Here is a 19,480-nt window from a genome sequence, read left to right on the forward strand (position 1 = left end):
AAAGGAGTTGCATGGGGACAGTGAGATGGCATTAGGTACACGGACAGGGGGAGTCTGAAAAGAAAGGGGGTGCAGTGTCAGGGCTCCGCCATCCTTTAAAATGTTTTGACTGTCTGGTTAAGTGGATGCAGAATACAGTCTTTGGGAGCACTCCACTGCTGATTTTAGTCACTATTTTGTAAATTAATATTTCCATTCTGCGCACAATTTGTTGTCAATGTGGGCAAATAATCTTGGAATGATGAGCTAACTCTCTTTCTCTAAACCTTCGGCATGGCCTCGCTGCCTCTCTTACCATGACTCTTCTGCATGGCATTGCTGCCCTCTTTCCCTGACCCTTCTGCATGGCATTGCTGCCTCTTTCCCTGACCCTTCTGCATGGCATTGCTGCCTCTTTCCCTGACCCTTCTGCATGGCCTCGCTGCCTCTCTTACCATGACTCTTCTGCATGGCATTGCTGCCCTCTTTCCCCGACCCTTCTGCATGGCATTGCTGCCTCTTTCCCTGACCCTTCTGCATGGCCTCGCTGCCTCTCTTACCATGACTCTTCTGCATGGCATTGCTGCCTCTTTCCCCGACCCTTCTGCACGGCATCGCTGCCTCTTTCCCTGACCCTTCTGCATGGCCTCGCTGCCTCTCTTTCCCTGACCCTTCTGCATGGCCTCCCTGCCTCTCTTTCCCTGACCCTTCTGCATGGCCTTGCTGCCCGTCTTTCCCTGACGCTTCTGCATGGCCCTGCTGCCTCTCCTTCCCTGACCCTTCTGCATGGACTCGCTGCCTTTCTTTCCCTAACCCTTCTGCATGGCCCTGCTGCCTCGCGTTCCCTGACCCTTCTGCATGGCCCTGCTGCCTCGCGTTCCCTGACCAGTCTGCATGGGCCTGCCGCCTCTCTGTCCCGGACCCTTCTGCATGGCCTTGCTGCCTCTCTTTCCCTGACCCTTCTGCATGGCATTGCTGCTTCTCTTTCCCTGACCCTTTTGCATGGCTTCGCTGCCTCTCTTTCCCTGACCCTTCTGCATGGCATTGCTGCCTCTCTTTCCCTGACCCTTCTGCATGGCCCTGCTGCCTCTCTTTCCCTGACCCTTCGGCATGGCCTCGCTGCCTCTGTCCCTGAACCTTCTGCATGGGCGTGCTGCCTCTCTTTACCTGACTTATGGGATGTTCTTCTGCATTGCCCTGCTGCCTCTCGGTCCCTAACCCTTCTGCATGGCCCTGCTGCCTCTGTCCCTGAACCTTCTGCATGGGCACACTGCCTCTCTTTCCCTGACCCTTCTGCATGGCCCTGCTGCCTCTCTTTCCCTGAACCTTCTGCATGGCCTCGCTGCCTCTCTTTACCTGACTTATGGGATGTCCTTCTGCATGGCCCTGCTGCCTCTCTTTCCCTGACCCTGCTGTATGGCCCTGCTGCCTCTCTTTCCCCGACCCTTCTGCATGACCTCACTGCCTCTCTTTTTCTGACCGTTCTGCATGGCCTCACAGCCTCGCTTTCCCCGACTCTTCTGCATTGGCTCACTGCCTCTCTTTCCCTGAACTATGGGATGTCCTTCTGCATGGCCCTACTGCCTGTGTTCTTGCCCCTTCTGCATGGCCTTGCTGCCTCTCTTTCCCTGACCCTTCTGCATGGCCTGGCTGCCTCTCTTTCCCTGACCCTTTTGCATGGCATCACTGCCTTTTCCCTTGACCCTTCTGCATGGCCTTGCTGCCTCTCTTTCCCCGACATATGGGATGTCCTTCTGCATGGCCTTGCTGCCTCTTTCCCTGAGCCGTCTGCTTGGCCCTGCTGCTTCTCTGTCCCTGACCCTTCTGCATGGCATCGCTGCCTCGCTTTCCCTGACCCTTCAGCATGGCATCGCTGCCTCTCTGTCCCTGACCCTTCTGCATGGCATCGCTGCCTCTCTTTCCCTGACCCTTCTGCATGGCCTTGCTGCCTCTTTCCCTGACCCTTCTGCATGGCCTCTCTTTCCCTAACCCTTCTGCATGGCCTTGCTGCCTCTCTTTCCCTGACATATGGGATGTCTTTCTGCATTGGCTCACTGCCTCTCTTTCCCTGACCCTTCTGAATGGCCTCTCTGTCTCTCTTTCCCTGAACTATGGGATGTCCTTCTGCATGGCCCTACTGCCTGTGTTCTTGCCACTTCTGCATGGCCTTTCTGCCTCTCTTTCCCTGACCCTTCTGCATGGCATCACTGCCTTTTTCCTTGACCCTTCTGCATGTCCTTACTGCCGCTCTTTCCCTGACCCTTCTGCATGGCCTGGCTGCCTCTCTTTCCCTGACCTTTCTGCGTGGCTTTGCTGCCTCTTGCCCTGACCCTTCTGCATGGCCTCTCTGCCTCTCTTTCCCTGACCTTTCTGCTTTGCCTTGCTGCCTCTTTTCCTGACCCTTCTGCATGGCCTTGCTGCCTCTCTTTCCCTGACCTTTCTGCTTTGCCTTGCTGCCTCTTTTCCTGACCCTTCTGCATGGCCCTGCTGCCTCTCTTTCCCTGATCCTTCTGTATGGCTCTGCTGCCTCTCTTTCCCTGATCCTTCTGTATGGCTCTGCTGCCTCTCTTTCCCTGATCCTTCTGTATGGCCCTGCTGCCTCTCTTTCCCTGACCTAAGGGATGTCCTTCTGCATGGCCCTACTGTCTGTGTTCTTGCCCCTTCTGCATGGCCGTGCTGCCTCTCTTTCCTTACACTTCTGCATGGCCTCGCTGCCTCTTTCCCTGACCCTTCTGCATGGCCTCTCTTTCCCTAACCCTTCTGCATGGCCTCGCTGCCTCTCTTTTCCTGACCTATGGAATGTCCTTCTGCATGGCATCGCTGCCTCTCTTTCCCTGACCCTTCTGCATGGCATCGCTGCCACTCTTTCCCTGACCCTTCTGCATGGCATTGCTGCCTCTTTCCCTGACCCTTCTGCATGGCATTGCTGCCTCTCTTTCCCTGACTTAAGGGATGTCCTTCTGCATGGCCTCACTGCCTCTCTTTCCCTGACCTATGGGATGTCCTTCTGCATGGCCCTGCTGCCTGTGTCCCTGAGCCTTCTGCATGGCCCTGCTGCCTCTCCTTCCCTGACCCTTCTGCATGGCTGTGATGCGTCTTTCCCTGACCCTTCTGCATGGCCTTACTGCCGCTCTTTCCCTGACCCTTCTGTATGGCTCTGCTGCCTCTCTTTCCCTGACCCTTCTGCATGGCTTCGCTGCCTCTCTTTCCCTGACCCTTCTGCATGGCTGTGATGCCTCTTTCCCTGACCCTTCTGCATGGCCTTACTGCCGCTCTTTCCCTGACCCTTCTGCATGGCCTGGCTGCCTCTCTTTCCCTGACCTTTCTGCGTGGCCTTGCTGCCTCTTGCCCTGACCCTTCTGCATGGCCCTGCTGCCTCTCTGTCCCTGACCCTTCTGCATGGCATCGCTGCCTCTCTGTCCCTGACCCTTCTGCATGGCATCGCTGCCTCTCTGTCCCTGACCCTTCTGCATGGCATCGCTGCCCCTCTTTCCCTGACCCTTCTGCATGGCCTTGCTGCCTCTTTCCCTGATCCTTCTGCATGGCCCCGCTGCCTCTCTTTCCATAACCCTTCTGCATGGCCCTGCTGCCTCTCTTTCTCTGACCCTTCTGCATGGACTTGCTGCCTCGCTTTCCCTGACCCTTCTGCATGGCATCGCTGCCTCTTTTTCCCTGACCTTTCTGCATGGCCCTGCTGCCTCTCTTTCCCTGACCCTTCTGCATGGCCCTGCTGCCTCTCTGTCCCTGACCTTTCTGCCTCTGTTTGCCTGACCCCTCAGCATGGCCCTGCTGCCTTTCTGCCCCTTCTGCATGGCATCGCGGCCCCTCTTTCCCTGACATTTCTGCATGGCCTCACTGCCTCTCTTTCCCTGACCCTTCTGCATGGCCCTGCTACCTCTCTTTCCCTGAATCTTCTGCCGGCCCTTCTGCCTCTCTTGCCCTGACCCTTCTGCATGGCCCTGCTGCCTCTCTGTCCCTGACCCTTAAGCATGGCATTGCTGCCTCTCTTTCCCTGACCCTCCTGCATGGCCTCGCTGCCTCTTTCTCTGACCCTTCTGCATGGCCACGCTGCCTCTCTTTCCCTGACCCTTCCGCATGGCTCTGCTAGCTCTGTCCCTGAGCCTTCTGCATGGCCCTGCTGCCTCTCTTTCCCTGACCCTTCTGCATGGTCCTGCTGCCTCTCTTTCCCGGACCTTTCTGCCTTTCTTTGCCTGACCCTTCAGCATGGCCCTGTTGCCTCTCTGCCCCGACCCTTCTGCATGGCTTTGCTGCCCCTCTTTCCCTGACCCATCTGCATGGCCTTGCTGCCTCTCTGTCCCTGACCCTTATGCGTGGCCTCGCTGCCTCTCTTTCCCGGACCCTTTTGCATTGCCCTGCTGCCTCTCTTTCACTGACCTTTCTGCCTCTCTTTGCCTGACCCTTCAGCATGGCCCTGCTGCCTCTCTGCCCCGACCCTTCTGCATGGCTTTGCTGCCCCTCTTTCCCTGACCCTTCTGCATGGCCTCGCTGCCTCTCTTGCCCTGACCCTTCTGCATGGCCCTGATGCCTCTCTGTTCCTGACCCTTATGCATGACATTGCTACATCTCATTCCCTGACCCTCCTGCATGGGCCTGCCGCCTCTCTGTCCCGGACCCTTCTGCATGGCCTTGCTGCCTCTCTTTCCCTGACCCTTCTGCATGGCATTGCTGCTTCTCTTTCCCTGACCCTCCTGCATGGCCTCGCTGCCTCTCTTTCCCTTACCCTCCTGCATGGCATCGCTGCCTCTCTTTCCTTGACCCTCCTGCATGGCCCTGCTGCCTCTCTTTCCCTGACCCTTCTGCATGGCATCGCTGCCTCTCTTTCCTTGACCCTCCTGCATGGCCCTGCTGCATCTCTTTCCCTGACCCTCCTGCATGGCCTCGCTGCCTCTCTTTCCCTTACCCTCCTGCATGGCATCGCTGCCTCTCTTTCCTTGACCCTCCTGCATGGCCCTGCTGCCTCTCTTTCCCTGACCCTTCTGCATGGCCCTGCTGCCTCCCTTTCCCTGACCCTTCTGCATGGCCTTGCTGCCTCCCTTTCCCTGACCCTTCTGCATGTCCTTACTGCCTCTGTTTCCCTGACATATGGGCTGTCCTGCATGGCCTTGCTGCTTCTCTTTCCCTGACCCTTCTGCATGTCCTTGCTGCCTCCGTTTCCCTGACCTCTGGGATAGCCTTCTGCATGGCCCTGCAGCCTTTCTTTCCCTGACCTTTCTGCATGGCCCTGCTGCCTCTCTTTCCCTGACCCTTTTGCATGGCCCTGCAGCCTCTCTTTCCCTGACCTTTCTGCATGGCCTTGCTGCCTCGCTTTTCCTGACCCTTTTGCATGGCCCTGCTCCCTCTCTTTTCCTGACCCTTCTGCATGGCCCTGCAGCCTCTCTTTTCCTGACCCTGCTGACTCTCTTTACCTGACCTTTCTGCATGGCTGTGCTGCCTCTCTTTCCCTGACCCTGCTGTATGGCCTTGCTGCCTCTTTTTCCCTGACCCTTCTGCATGTCCTTACTGCCTCTGTTTCCCTGACATATGGGATGTCCTGCATGGCCTCACTGCCTCTTTTCCTGACCTATGGGATGTCCTTTTGCATGGCCTTGCTGGCTCTCTTCTCCCTGACCTCTGGGATAGCCTTCTGCATGGCCCTGCAGCCTCTCTTTCCCTGACCATTCTGCATGGCCCTGCTGCCTCTCTTTCCCTGACCCTTTTGCATGGCCCTGCTGCCTCTCTTTTCCTGACCCTGCTGCCTCTCTTTCCCTGACCTTTCTGCATGGCCTCGCTGCCTCTCTTTCCCTGACCCTTCTGCATGGCCTTGCTGCCTCGCTTTCCCTGACCCTGCTGCATGGCCTTGCTGCCTCTCTTTCCCTGACCCTTCTGCATGTCCTTACTGCCTCGGTTTCCCTGACATATGGGATGTTCTGCATGGCCTCGCTGCCTCTCTTTCCTTGACCTATGGGATGTCCTTTTGCATGGCCTTGCTGCCTCTGTTTCCCTGACCTCTGGGATAGCCTTCTGCATGGCCCTGCAGCCTCTCTTTCCCTGACCCTTCTGCATGGCCCTCCTGCCTCTCTTTCCCTTACACTTCTGCATGGCCTTGCAGCCTTTTTAGGTCCCGCTGGCGTTGCAGCGCGAAGCGCTGCCGCCAATGAGACTTATTGTTGCCGTGTTTGCTCCCAAGGGAGACAGACCAGGGCACGCGCAGCGATCGGGGTCTGTGGACGCGCTTCTGAGACGCCACATCCCCGGCTGCCTAACGCGCGTGCGCACACACCTCGCGCCAACGCCCGCAGCCCTCCTCCTCCCTGCTCGCAGCACCTTCTCCACTGCCAGGTCAGGAATGCGCTTGCAGGCTGTTTAGGTTCGTAGGAGGGCAGGTACCTAATTTGCGGTGTGTAGTAGGAAAGGGACTCGGGACAGACAATTGGAGTGGAAGGTGGAAACAGTATCACACTTCCATGCGCCCCTCTGTTTTACACTTAAAAGTTTGGAGCCTTCCAAGTCATAAATACCAGTGTACTGGCACAGCCATCCATAGCCGCACTTTCAACTCGCTGGTTCTAATCTAGTGACTTGTGGGATAATTTAGTGCGTGCAACCGCTCAAAAATTATAACTACACGCTGTGCTGTGAGACACTGCGTTTAAGTGTTCACTTGTTCTTCATGTCCTGCAATAGCTCATTTCCGTCTGGCGTTCTCCTGGTGTTTATTGTTTGCCCACTTCACTCTTCTCTTTTCCTGCTCGCCTTGCCTTTGTGTTATCTCTCCTTCTCCAGGCACCCTTTCTCTTCCTTCCTTCTCACCTCTCCTTCCTAACCGGTTCCTTATCTGTTTGCCCAGCTCCCTTCCCCCTCTCTTATCTTTGCTGCTGCTCATTGGTTTCTTGCTGTCACCTCTCACGCGCTTCCCTCTCATTGAATACAGACCACGAGGGCTTCAAAAGGTATCCTGCCCTCGAGTCAGACAACGGCTGGTGATGACGACCTCTGCGCACTGACAGGGCGTTTGGTTAAAGCACTGTTAAGTGACCTGTCTTCAGGGGCGGTTGGGGACAGATGTGATCCTATATGGTTGAATACTAATCTAGTGGGCAGTAGCATCTTGTAGTTTTTTTTTTTTTTTTACAACGCCGAGCTGTTGTGCGTAGAAAGAGTGGCGCAGCAGGGTCTGGTAGGGAACGCGTTTAGAGATATGTCTATGTCCATTGGAAAACTCACCATTATCTGGCATTTTTTTGTAAATATTTTTAAGGCTAATGCAAAGTTTGCTGCCAGTGGCTTTTCTGCTTAATTCATACGACCAATTATCAAACGACACACCTGTACTGCGTCACTTGTATATCAGTGAGGTAACTAGTAAGGGTGACATGTGTCAAATGTCTCTCCTCCCACCTGTTTAGTAATGAAATACCGCCATACTTCGAGGGAAGTCGGGCCTTACTCTGCTGGGCAACGGTGCTGATTCATAGAAATGGAATCGGTGTACCTCGGGAACCCTTACATTGTGGGTTCTAGTGTGATGGCAGCACAAAGGGAGCGAGTCATGAAGAGCAGTGTCACAAGGGTTGGGATGGATGACAAACAGTATATATATATTTATTTTTAATTGTGCCGCATAAAAAAATGCAACAAGTATAAGTGTGATAATAAAGATACTCTGTAGCTTATTAAATAGTCATAACCAAACTTGTAGTTGAAGATGTCCTGTGGGGTTAAGGCATCTCGCTGCAGAGGTCTTTGGTGAATATAGCAAGTTTCAAGGTATAATAATGATAAAATAACTCTAGTAGTTAAACCATTTGCTGGAAAGATCTCTGTGCAATGTGGTTATAGATATGACTTATTAAACAGCATGGTGGGTCAATGTGCTTGCTAAGGAAAACAGAGTGTAACTTTCAGGTTACGGATATATACTTCATATAAGACAGCTCAGTGTTTGTGTTGTAGATATCCATAAGTTATGCACAGTTACACACAGGCAGATGCACTTGACATTTTTACATGACTGTGCATAGACCAACACCTCATAGATAGTTTGAAAAATCTTTCTTCCAAATCTCTGTCTATTTTTAGCAATTTGGGAAAGGTCATGCTAGTTGTCATTGTGGGCTCTGATGGGCACCCGTCTAAAGCAAAGTGAGAGGTTCCAACCGTGATGCTTTGATCTCCAAGACAGGATATAGGAAGTACAAAAGGTATTGGTGATGGGACTGTAAGTGAGGAATTTGTGTTGTCTCCCTCCCACCTTGCAGGCTATTTCTGAAAGTGTAGGTGCCGCTGTAATTGATAGGTGTAAGGAAACAGCAACAGGGCATACTTAGTACAAGCCCCTGGATGCCAGATCTGGCACAGTATTAGTTGCTGGATACCCTTTTCTTTTACCACTGCTTCTGTGCCCAGTTTGTTAACGTGTGTTTCAAGGGTTGGGGGATTGGGAATAGGAATGTAAAAAATACCCACACACTCATAATTAAGGTATCCACAGATATCACACATAATTTATAAATCTAGCTTTAGTGGCAAAAGCTGCTCATCTAAGTGTGCAAACTAGGTGTCAAAGTGCACCCTAATTTTCCAGTCATGTCAAGCAATGCATTTCTTGACGTACCAAAAGAAGAGTTAAGGTGCATTTGCAGCTTAACCCTATCCCAATATCAACCAATATCAGCGTAAAATCTACCTGTTTAGATGCACATATGGAAATCTATGATATTTTTTAGATTTACCCAAGCTAAGAGAGTTTTTTAAGGAATCCGTAAAATTAATAGCTTTTCAACAATGATAGGCATGAGCTTATGGCCCCTAAAGGTTTTTTTTTAACATGTCTTTATTGAAGTGGTACATCACAATCCAGCCAGTGTAGCATGTAGGCTTACAATCTAAACATTAATAGAACATATGTCAAAAGGCGGTCTAGAAACGAATGTAAAAAAGGGTGGGGTAACCTCGCACAATGGGAGTTAGCTCATTGACACATGAGACTCACCTCATCAGGCACATAATTACACATTCTCAAAGTAGCCTCCAGCTAGCAGCCTGGTAGTCCAGAACAATATTCCACCTAAACAATATAAACAAGCACTTGTAATGCAATAGGTCTCGCATTTACGCGAGTTTAAGCTATTGGCACTGTAAATGACAATGCCTTTTATGTACGTTTTAAAAACGGAAACAAAAATAAAAGGCATTGTAATTTGCAATGTCAATAGCTCAAGCTCACGTAATTGCGAGACCTATTGCATTGCAAATGCTTGTTTCCCCTAGCCTTTCTTGCGTTCAAGCCTCCTTAGAACTCTCTTTTGCACCCCAGCCTCACATGGCCACCTTTCTCCCCCCTCTTTCTGCAATGCCTTCCCCCCACTCTACCTCTTCTCGCGCCCCATCGCTTCCGCACTTCCTCCAAACACCCGCCAATCTGCAGCCGCGGACGCCCAGCTCTCGACCTATGAGCGACGGAGGGCGGGTCATTGTCCATCGGTTTTGCACGTGCTCCGCGCTACAGTGATTCGCAGCGTTACGCTGTGTTCTTCCGCGAGGGGGTCCGCCGCGGAAGGGCAACCGGCGCCGGGATCGAGGTAATGAGCGTTGCACTCATCCCTGAGGCTACCACATTCAGCATCCAGTAGAAGGGCGCGGCTGTAGGACGCACCCGGTCACCCCTTTTGGGACTCTTTGAGCGGCGGAGGGATCCTGGCTGGGGTGTGCACTCGCGCGGAGCGGTAGTGCGAGGTTCCTGCTGCGGGGCAACTGCCGAAGGAGCGCCGCGTTTGAGGATCTCAGGACGGCGGGAACGGTGAGGAGGAACCCGAAGAGGGCGGGTCTCGTGTGCGCTGAAAGGAGAGACTCCAAAAGGGGTTCCAAATACAGGAGTGGTAGTTAGTGCTGAAGAGGGGCCCCTGGGGGTGTTGGAAGCGAGTAGGGGCCCATGGGAGGTTTGGGAGTGATGAGAGGTCCTCGGAGATGGGTCTCACGGGGGTCGGGGAGCAGAGAGGAGGGCCCCACGGGAATTAAGAAAGAAGGGTACGTTCTGATATAGGATAAGTAGAGGAGGGGACCGCGGGGCTCCAGGAGCTCAGAGGAGGGGCCCGTTGAGGTTTGGAAAGAGTGAGGGGCTCGCTGGGATCTGGGAGCAGAGAGGAGGGGTTATGGAGCCAGGGGTCTGTTCGCATTTGGAAGAGTAGATGAGGGGCCCGCGGGGTCGTGGAGCCATAGAGGAGGGGTCAGCGGGGTCGGGGAGCAGGGGCCCGTTCGCATTTGGGAAGAGTAGATGAGGGGCCCGCGGGGTCGAGAAGCTCACAGGAGGTTTGGAAAGAGTGAGGGGCTCGCTGGGGTCTGGGAGCAGAGAGGAGGCCTCGTGGAGCAGGGGCCTGTTCAAAATTTGGGAAGAATATATGAGATGCCCACGGGGGTCGGGGAGCAGAGGAGGGGGGGGGGGGGTCGTGTAGCAGGGCACTGTTCGCATTTGGGAAGAGTAGATGAGGGGCCTGCGGGGTCGGGGAACCATAGAGGAGGGGATCGGGGAGCAGTGGCCCTGTTTGCATTTGGGAAGAGTAGTGAGGGGCCCGCGGGGTCGGGGAACCATAGAGGAGGGGTCCTCGGGGAGCAGGGGCCCGTTCGCATTTGGGAAGAGTAGATGAGGGGCCCGCGGGGTCGGGGAACCATAGGGGAGGGGTCCTCGGGGAGCAGGGGCCCGTTCCCATTTGGGAAGAGTAGATGAGGGGCCCGCGGGGTCGGGGAACCATAGGGGAGGGGTCCTCGGGGAGCAGGGGCCCGTTCCCATTTGGGAAGAGTAGATGAGGGGCCCGCGGGGTCGGGGAACCATAGGGGAGGGGTCCTCGGGGAGCAGGGGCCCGTTCCCATTTGGGAAGAGTAGATGAGAGGTCCGCGGGGGTCGAGAAGCTCACAGGAGGGGCCCGTGGCGAGTAGAGTGCGAGCTGGGATAGCGGACTGGATGTCGGGAGGAGTATGGGGAAGGAACCCAATTTGGGACTAGAAGAGCTAAGGGGGAGGGGCAGAGTAGCGAGGACTTAAATACCACGGCGAGTAGAGATCATGGGGGGGGGGAAAGGCAGAGCTGTAGTCAGCAGTCGAGGCCTATCTATATACGGAGAAGGGACCCTTGTAGAGGTGTACGGGAAGACGAGTGAGGACGTTTCTGGGCTATATGGTGCAGAAGGAATGGTCTCTGTCTGTCCAGGGAACAGAGTTGTGGAGGAGTAGATGGAAGGCATCCATGGTCGAGGCCTATCTATATACGGAGAAGGGACCCTTGTAGAGGTGTACGGGAAGACGAGTGAGGACGTTTCTGGGCTATATGGTGCAGAAGGAATGGTCTCTGTCTGTCCAGGGAACAGAGTTGTGGAGGAGTAGATGGAAGGCATCCATGGGCGGTTGAGAGGAGTAGAGTGGGCGCTGGGACGGAGAGCTCAGGGTAGAGGAGCAAAAGGGACTAGTGTTGTGAGGAGTAGGGGATTGTTTAAGAACAGTTTAAAAGGGGGAGGACCAGAGGAGAGGGACCCAGTGTAGACTGACCAGACATCCCGAATTTTCCCAGGATCACTTTTTTTTTTTTTTTGTACGATCGTTCCAGCACTCTCCAATTATATAACTACGCGTTCCAGTTTTGGGAGAGGGTCTTGTTAGCTCCCACATTAAGTAGAATGTTATCAAGCTCCGGTTTCCACCGCCTTCATCACACCAGGGACACAGTTTGCTTCTCTAAAAAGTCACTTGTCATGTCATTACACCTCACTAATGCAGCACAGCGGGTTTTAAAGGGCGGATTGGTTTCCCAGAATCACCTCTACCCAGGCTTGGCCTGCTGTTCGTACTCATTGCAGCAGTATAGGGGACCGTTTTTTTTTTTTTCCCCCCCTGACTAGGTTAATCTAATAAAGGTTTGAACAATGGTCTCTGAGTTCAGAAAATGGCCTTGTCTCCTTTTCGAATGCTATTGTAAAATCAAAATAATGTCATTACAGGTTGGACATCTTTCCGACCCACTGTCCTCTGAGAAACACATACTGCAGCTCTTTATTATTTTTAGGTCTCGCTGAGCCAGCGCATGCGCTGCTCGTTGAGACATTTAGTAGGTGAGTTTTGAAAGTGCTACTGGCTGGCCTAGCGCTTGCGTTCACACGTGCTGCCGCCATCTGTCTTTGATTGCGATCACTTTAACATTTCACGGGGCGTGCAGCCAATACTTTGTTTTTTTAAATTAAGCACTGAAGCCCTGTCCTCCCGGTCTGTTTCTTCTTCGTGTTCACCTCCTCAGCCCACTCTCTCCAGCCTACCCTTAATTCTCTCACTGTGGCCACTCTCCTCTGTTTGGCCATTTCTCATCAGTCTTCTTTCTCTCCTCCCAGTCTATTTCCCCCACTCTCCAATAAGCCTACTTGAGCTGTGCTCAGCCTACCCAATCTCTGTCTCAGCCTGCCGCTTCTCCTCTGTTTAATTTCCATACACCCATTCTCCTCGCAGTATGTCTGCTCGTCTCCCAGTCAGTTTGTTAAACTTGCTCATTCCTTTCCCTGGCCCCTCTCCGTTAACTATCCTCTCTTCCAGGCAGTCTTTCCACTCTCCTCCAGCTTGTTATACAGGTACTTGGCCGCTCAGCACTCTTCTGTGCAGAGCGTGTAGTTGGGGTTTGCTTTGCCCACAGGAGGTCTTCGTTTAGTCGCACCCAACAGACCATGCGTACTGAGTTTAATACATATAAGCTACGATGCAGAATTACATGGGCAGCCAATACTTTCAGTATCTACCGTATTTCTTTGTCAGACTTATGCAATATTCACTTTGGCATTTTTTTGAGAATTATTTTAAAATGATTAGAAACAATACAGTTTCCCCAGAGACTGCTGATACATGTCATTATAAAGGAAAACACAGAAATAATGTGTTTAACATCATAAGAACGTTGCCCTCGCCAGAGATCGAAAGGCAACAGTAAATGTTATACGTTTTTTGTTTCCGCAAAATCTGTCGTGTTGTCAACTGTTGCATGGCTAAACACTTATAAGGTACAAGGTTTAGCCATGCAACAGCTGATGGTGTTGCTGCAAAACTAAATACTTTTAAGGTCCCAAAAGCAAGACCTATTGGCTATGCCAATGCTTGTTTTCTGTTTATCTCTGGTACTTACAGTCCAGTTTTACCATTATAAAATTGGATTAGGTGTACCAGAATGCAAAGGAAACTGGAAAGAAAGAGTTTAAGTGTGATTGGGGTCAACTTGAGATCTTATACCTAGCTTGATCGTTTTGAGATGCACCTGTGTGCACAGCCAAAAAAACCTCACCTTGAGTTATACCAACCGGTTTGAATTAGATATTTATTTCAGTTGGTTACAATTTTTCCTGTGCTGGCCCACCGACTGCATAAAGGCATTTTTGTAGTTGATTTTCAACCAGGTGGTGCTTCCATCCGTGTAGTTTCTGCACGCTCCTTGGAACACCTATGACGACGGGCCCTGTTGCTGTTCTCCGCGCTGCCAGTGCCCTCCAGGACGTGGCTTTTGGGAATCCCTGATTTTACAGCAGTGTTTGGGTGGGCACAAGGCTATTCCTGTGACGTGCTGACACAGCCTTAGTCATCGTGTTGACGCTTGGTGGCCATCTTGCTACTAATTGGAAGTTTAGGTCCGGCATGCTGGATCTCATCGCCACGTGTCATGTTGACGCTCCTGGTTAAGTGGAGGGAAAAGTCAGTTCCTGACTTCAGCACCACATCATACATTGACACTCCCTGCAGCCATCTTAAGTGGAGGATAAAGACCGTTTCAACGCAGTTCACCTGCAATTCCAGTGACAGGCACACCTACGGTTATTATTCCTCAGTAAAGCAGTGCTTTGCCTGCACGTCTAGTGACAGGCACATCTCCTCTATTGTCTAACGGCAGCATTTTGCCTGTAGGATTCGGTGACAGGCACACCTTTAAGTACATTTGGTGTTCAACATAGTTTCGTGAGTTGGACATAGCACGCATAGGTATTGTAGTCTGCCTACACCCTCTGTGCTAGGCACACCATTGTTGCGGTTATTTAATCTTCATGGCAATGTAGATTTATTGCTTACTCATTTATATGGCTATTTATTGCTTTAATTAAATTTCCTGCTTTTCATTTATTTCATTCACTGTGTGCGATAATGTCCACTTCAAATTTGGGGGTGAGTGCTGGCAGTTATTCACCCATTACACGTTCGCAGCAATCGGACTCAATCTCCACCCTTTCTAACTCTGCCAGGTAAACCTGGTATTTAATGGACATATTGGTTCAGGTTAATTGAGAACTGTTCGGTTGCCATAGATGCTACAACCCTACACACAAATTTGCCTTACCATATGGAAGTCTTGTTCACGCAACTTATTTTTGACTTTATGCTAATTATACTGGCACCTTCGGGTGATGGTTAATGGAACATTTGCCTTGAGGCGGTTGTTAGATTGTAGTAGCAGTTTGCTGATGAACCTAACATTATGCTGAAACAACATGCCTTTTTCAGACGAAAGCAATTTCCAGAGGATAATGTGGAAGAATATGTGAAGGAAAGTAGCATCTGCTTCTTATGGTTACCCCCACTTTTTACTGATGTGATACTGTTTTTGTTTTTAACTAGTCTTACTGGGATCCTGCTAATCGGGACCCAGTCTATCTGCTTTCTCCTTAAACTGTTATATACTAAGGTACACCCCAGATTGGATACTTGGGTAACCTTGTCGTACCAAGTCCATAGTATATGGTACCCATGTATCCAGGGCATAGGTACCCCAGAATATCTCCCATGGGCTGCAGCATGTATTATACCACCCAGAAGAGACCATTTAAAATGGAACTACAGGCCTGCCATTGCAGCCTGTGTAAGCTAGTGCATGACCACTTACGAAAGATATAACTTGACTATACCTACGGGTCACTGCACTAAAAACCTATGTCACCCCTCTAGCAGGCCTTCACAATCCTGAGGGCAGGGTTCTTGGTTCTAAGTGAGAGGGTGTCCCTGCATGAGCATGACACGCCTGCAGAATCCATTCTCCCGGGTTGTCATTGAAGCAGCCACATACTATATAGAGGGGTATCGCGTGACCGCATGATGACCATCTCAAACGGCTGCAAAGAATCCTATCATGTTTGGTGTCAGACATGTTGGAATTATACCCCCACACCTTTACCCACAACGTTTAGCCCGACCGTAAACGGTGTGGGGGGGGGTATGATTCCAAGCACTGGAAGAGCCCTCCGTTAGGCTCTCGGTGTTCCCAGTTCAGCCTTCTAGTCCCGGACAGCACAAAATGGTTGCTGCCGACCAGAGACACACTTCTGCCCTCCTGCTGCTGAGCCAAGCCCAAGCAGGGGAAGGCAGAGCAATAGGCATCCTGTCACAGGGAGGCGTTAACACCTCCCAGACAGGATTCTGTGTATTAGGGCTGGGTGATTGCGCTTGCCACCGCCAGAAAGTCTGCATGAGGGGAACATTTGGTGTCCCTGTGCATAGTCCCGTTCAAACCAGTCCTACAAGTCGGCTCCTGCTCTGGCGTGTAATTGGACAAAGGACATGGGAGTAACCTCCTCCCTGTACAGATCCTCCCCTGGGGAGGATCCCCTGAATCTTTCCAACCCATTCCTTAGGGTACTTCAGGGCTTATCTGGGTGTTGGTCCCTTGATTAGTCATGGACGTGATTTATTTTATTTTATTTATTTAAACTTCTAACGCGCACAGCTACCCACAGTGGGTTTCCCGGCGCTCAAGGAACAGAGTGGAGAGGGAAAAAAATAGCACGCTGATTTTACTAGGCTATAAATTACTGCTGAAAGAGCCAAGTTTTAAGTCGCTTGCGAAAAAGAAAGAGGTTGGTTTCTGTCTTTAGGGTCACAGGAAGAGCATTCCAAAACTTAGGACCCAAATAGGCAAAAGAACGACCTCCCATTTTTGCCAGCCTAAATCTGGGGACAGAAAAATCACCGTATACTGATGATCTAAGAGTTCGACTGGGTTTGTAGGCCTGGATAAGGCCCTGAAGATATTTTGGGGCTGAGCCGTGTTTGATTTTAAAGACGTGACACAGGGCTTTAAATTTAATTCTGTTTCGGATTTTGAGCCAATGAAGGTCACAAAGTGCTGTGGAAGCAGATGTTCTCCTAGGAACATTGCAGAGCAGTCGGGCAGCAGCATTCTGCACAACCTGAAGTTTTTTTATGGTTGTTAGGTCGGCTCCAAGATATAGGACGTTACCATAGTCCAGGCGGGAAACAACCAACGCCTGGACTACCGTTCTTTGAGTGGAAGGAGGTAACATCCACAAAATCTTCTGAAGCCATCTCAGGGTGGCAAAACAAATGGAGGCCACATTTACAGCCTGCTGTCTCATTGTAAGTTTCTCATCAATGAGAAACCCGAGATTGCGAACTGCAGTTGCAGGTTGCAGGGTAGGTCCCATATCATTGGGCCAATGGTGGGGACCCCAGAGATCCTTGTTCTTGCCTAGTATCACAACCTCGGTTTTGTCACCATTAAGTTTCAAAAAGTTACTCTTCATCCATTTTGAAACACGAGTCAGACCTTCTTTCAGAGCAGAGGTGTTGTTGCACTCTTTGTTAGAGAGAGAAAAAATGATCTGTGAGTGGTCGGCGTAGGAGTACAGTGTAAGACCGGCTTCCTCCACAATAGTAGCTAGGGGTCTTACAAAAATGTTAAATAATAAGGGACTGAGTATCGATGGGCTGAGACACAGTGTCGAAAGCCGCACTAAGATCAAGAAGGATCAAGGCTGATGTTTCTCCGCGATCGACACTGTGTCGCAGACTCTCGGTAACTCCTAGGAGTGTGGTTTCAGTCGAATGATGCGCTCTAAAGCCTAATTGGGACGGATGTAAGAAGCCCGAGCTCTCCACAAGATGTGTTAACTGTGTATTAATGCGCCTTTCCAGGATCTTTGATAGAATAGGGAGCAATGAAATAGGTCTGAAGTTGGACAGATTGGTGATGTCCGCTCCAGCCTTTTTTAATAAAGGAATTATCATTGCATGCTTCCACTCCTGTGGAACATATGACTCAAGTAATGAAGAGTTGAGAAGTTGCATTAGCACTTGACGTGGACTAAGTTCAAGTAGTTTTAAAATCTTGGCAGGTACCGGATCCCGTGGGGAGCCAGATTTAATGCTATTTAGGCAATGGGAAAAAGAAACATCATCAAAGGGTAACCAGTTTGCAAGTTTCGTCTTTGTAAGGAGTGAAACATCTGGAGTCAAGGGTAGGTTCTGGCAGTGATGTATCATTAGATGTCGAAGGACTTAATGAGTCATAGATACGCTCTACTTTAGATATGAGAAAATTTGCTACAGAATTGCATTGAGCCTCTTCCAGTGCGGGAGGGGCTGGTACCGTGTCTGCTCCAGTTAGTTTCTTCACAACTGAAAAGAGAGTGCGAGGACAATTTTGGGCATTGATTACTGTGTTCGAAACGTAGGCAGCTCTGGCCACTTTGCAATGATGATGGTAGTCCCTAAGGGCTTCCTTATAGGCTGTTTTACGGGAGGCAGAGTAAGAACGTCTCCATTTCCTCTCAAAAGTCTTACAGCTAGATTTCATACGTTTTAGATAATCAGAAAACCAAGGTGCAGGAGGTCGATGAGATGAAGAGTTTTTGAGTGTTAAGGGAAGAAGTTCATCAATGGCAGAATTCAGCCATTTGAATACTTAGGAGTTTAGTACAGATGTGGATGTGTTGGTATTAGAAAGAGTATTCGATAAACGTGCGTTAAGATCAATGATATTAAGTTTATGCCAATGACGTATAAGCACATCCTTATTGCTGGTCTTATTGTTTTGAAATTCTCTCTGAGATGAGGCAAAGTGTACAGCATAATGGTCCGACCATTCTAAAGGACGGGCAAGAAAAGAACATTCAAAAGAAAGATTTGAAAGGACAGGGTCCAATAAGTGCCCAGCAGAATGTGTAGGCCCAGAATTGCATAATAGGATATTTAAGGCTTCCAATTCGGATAAAAACAATTTGCTGACATTACATTGACCATCTTCTAGATGGAGATTCAGGTCGCCAAGAATGGAAAAGTTGTCCGCTTTCAGAGAAAGAGGGGCAATAGTGTCTGCAAAGGAAGTTATCCAGGTGTTAGCGTTGCCGGGGGGGGGGGGGGCGATTAATCAGGAGACTAGACAGAGTAAACTGAGGGCTAATAGCAAGCTTAAAAAGTCCGGCTTCGCATCCAAACATGGGAAAAGCATCAAGAGTACATGAATAATTTGACTTAAAAATTATCGCAATGCCACCTCCTTTACCAGTGTCTCTGTCTATTTTTACCAGTTTATAACCGTCGGGAATCGCTATGGCAATATCAGGCCCTGAACTAACCTGAAGCCAGGTTTCTGTGAGGAACATGGCATCCGGATTTTCGTCTACTATAAAGTCGTGAATGTTAATCTTATGTTTTGGAAGGGATCTACAGTCCACACTCCAAAAATGCAGTTTTGTAAGGGAGGAGGAAGTTTTAGCAGCCCTTGTTCCACCCCTCGGTTTACCCCGTTTATGTAATGCTTTCAGATGATTACACCTTGACATTCGGCCCGTGATGAAGCCGCAGTGGGTGCATTTAAAGTTATGAACTGGCAATACACATGTAGTGCACTGTGCGGGGGGGGGGGGTGATTAAGCCGCTTTAACTCCTCACCTGTGTAGATGTTACTAGCACCATGAAGGACATGAATTGCAGGAAGCGGAACCGGGTTCAATGTCCCTAGGCCCGTCCTGGCGTAGACGGGCCTGACTCTGGCGCGAGTCAGGCGCGCCCGCTGTGCGCGTTCGCTGCGCGAAGACATGGACGTCCCCTTTTATGCGCAACTAGAGCGCTGTCAATCCCACCCACATCCAAGATGGCCGCCGCTGTTCCGGGACCGGCTCCACAGCGTCCATGCTCAGCTGGGAGTGGCCCAGGGCAACGGGAAAGAGGGGGAGCGAAGTGGGTGATTAAAGCTTGAAAATCAAGCTAGATTGCACCGAGTTGGAATGAAGTGAATAAAGCGCCGATTTAGCAGTATAAAAGCAGGTAAAAACACAAAAGCAGTGCCAAGCAACACAGCCTCCCGGCTTCCGCCTCAGAAGGTGCTCAAGCAGTCGTACAGTCAGGCGCTGGCCAAACCGGGACCCCTTTTATGCGCAACTAGAGCGCTGTCAATCCCACCCACACCCTAGATGGCCGCCGCTGTTCTGTGCCCGGGACCGGCTCCACAGCGTCAATGCTCAGCTGGGAGTGGCCCAGGGCAACGGGAAACAGGGGGAGCGTGGTGGCCCTCCGCCCTCGGGACCCCACCCACTCCTACAGACCACGCACGAAACCTTGGCATCATCCTCAACTCTTTCCTCTCCATGAACCGCCAGATCAACGCTGTCTCATCCACTAGCTTCAACTGAATGCGCCTCCTTTGCAAAACTTTCAAGTGGATCCCCTTCCCCAAGTCTGCAGAAAGACTGTCACCCAC

The 19,480-nt window shown here is 51.0% G+C and overlaps 1 protein-coding gene across 2 annotated transcripts in view; it reads left to right on the plus strand.

Moving 5' to 3' along the window:
* Positions 1-9,430: 9,430 nt before the first annotated feature.
* The window catches only part of PIWIL1 (piwi like RNA-mediated gene silencing 1), a 1,168,338-nt gene continuing 1,158,288 nt past the window's right edge, over positions 9,431-19,480 (plus strand). The window contains exon 1 of one of the 2 annotated variants that reach the window (XM_085633654.1): positions 9,431-9,560. The gene's annotated coding sequence lies outside the window, so the exon portion shown is untranslated. Of the gene's footprint in view, positions 9,779-19,480 lie in introns of both variants that reach the window. The other variant, XM_085633653.1, reaches the window with a different exon arrangement.

Source organism: Triturus cristatus, chromosome 11 (assembly GCF_964204655.1).
Source record: "Triturus cristatus chromosome 11, aTriCri1.1, whole genome shotgun sequence".
Classification (NCBI taxonomy): Eukaryota; Metazoa; Chordata; class Amphibia; order Caudata; family Salamandridae; genus Triturus; species Triturus cristatus.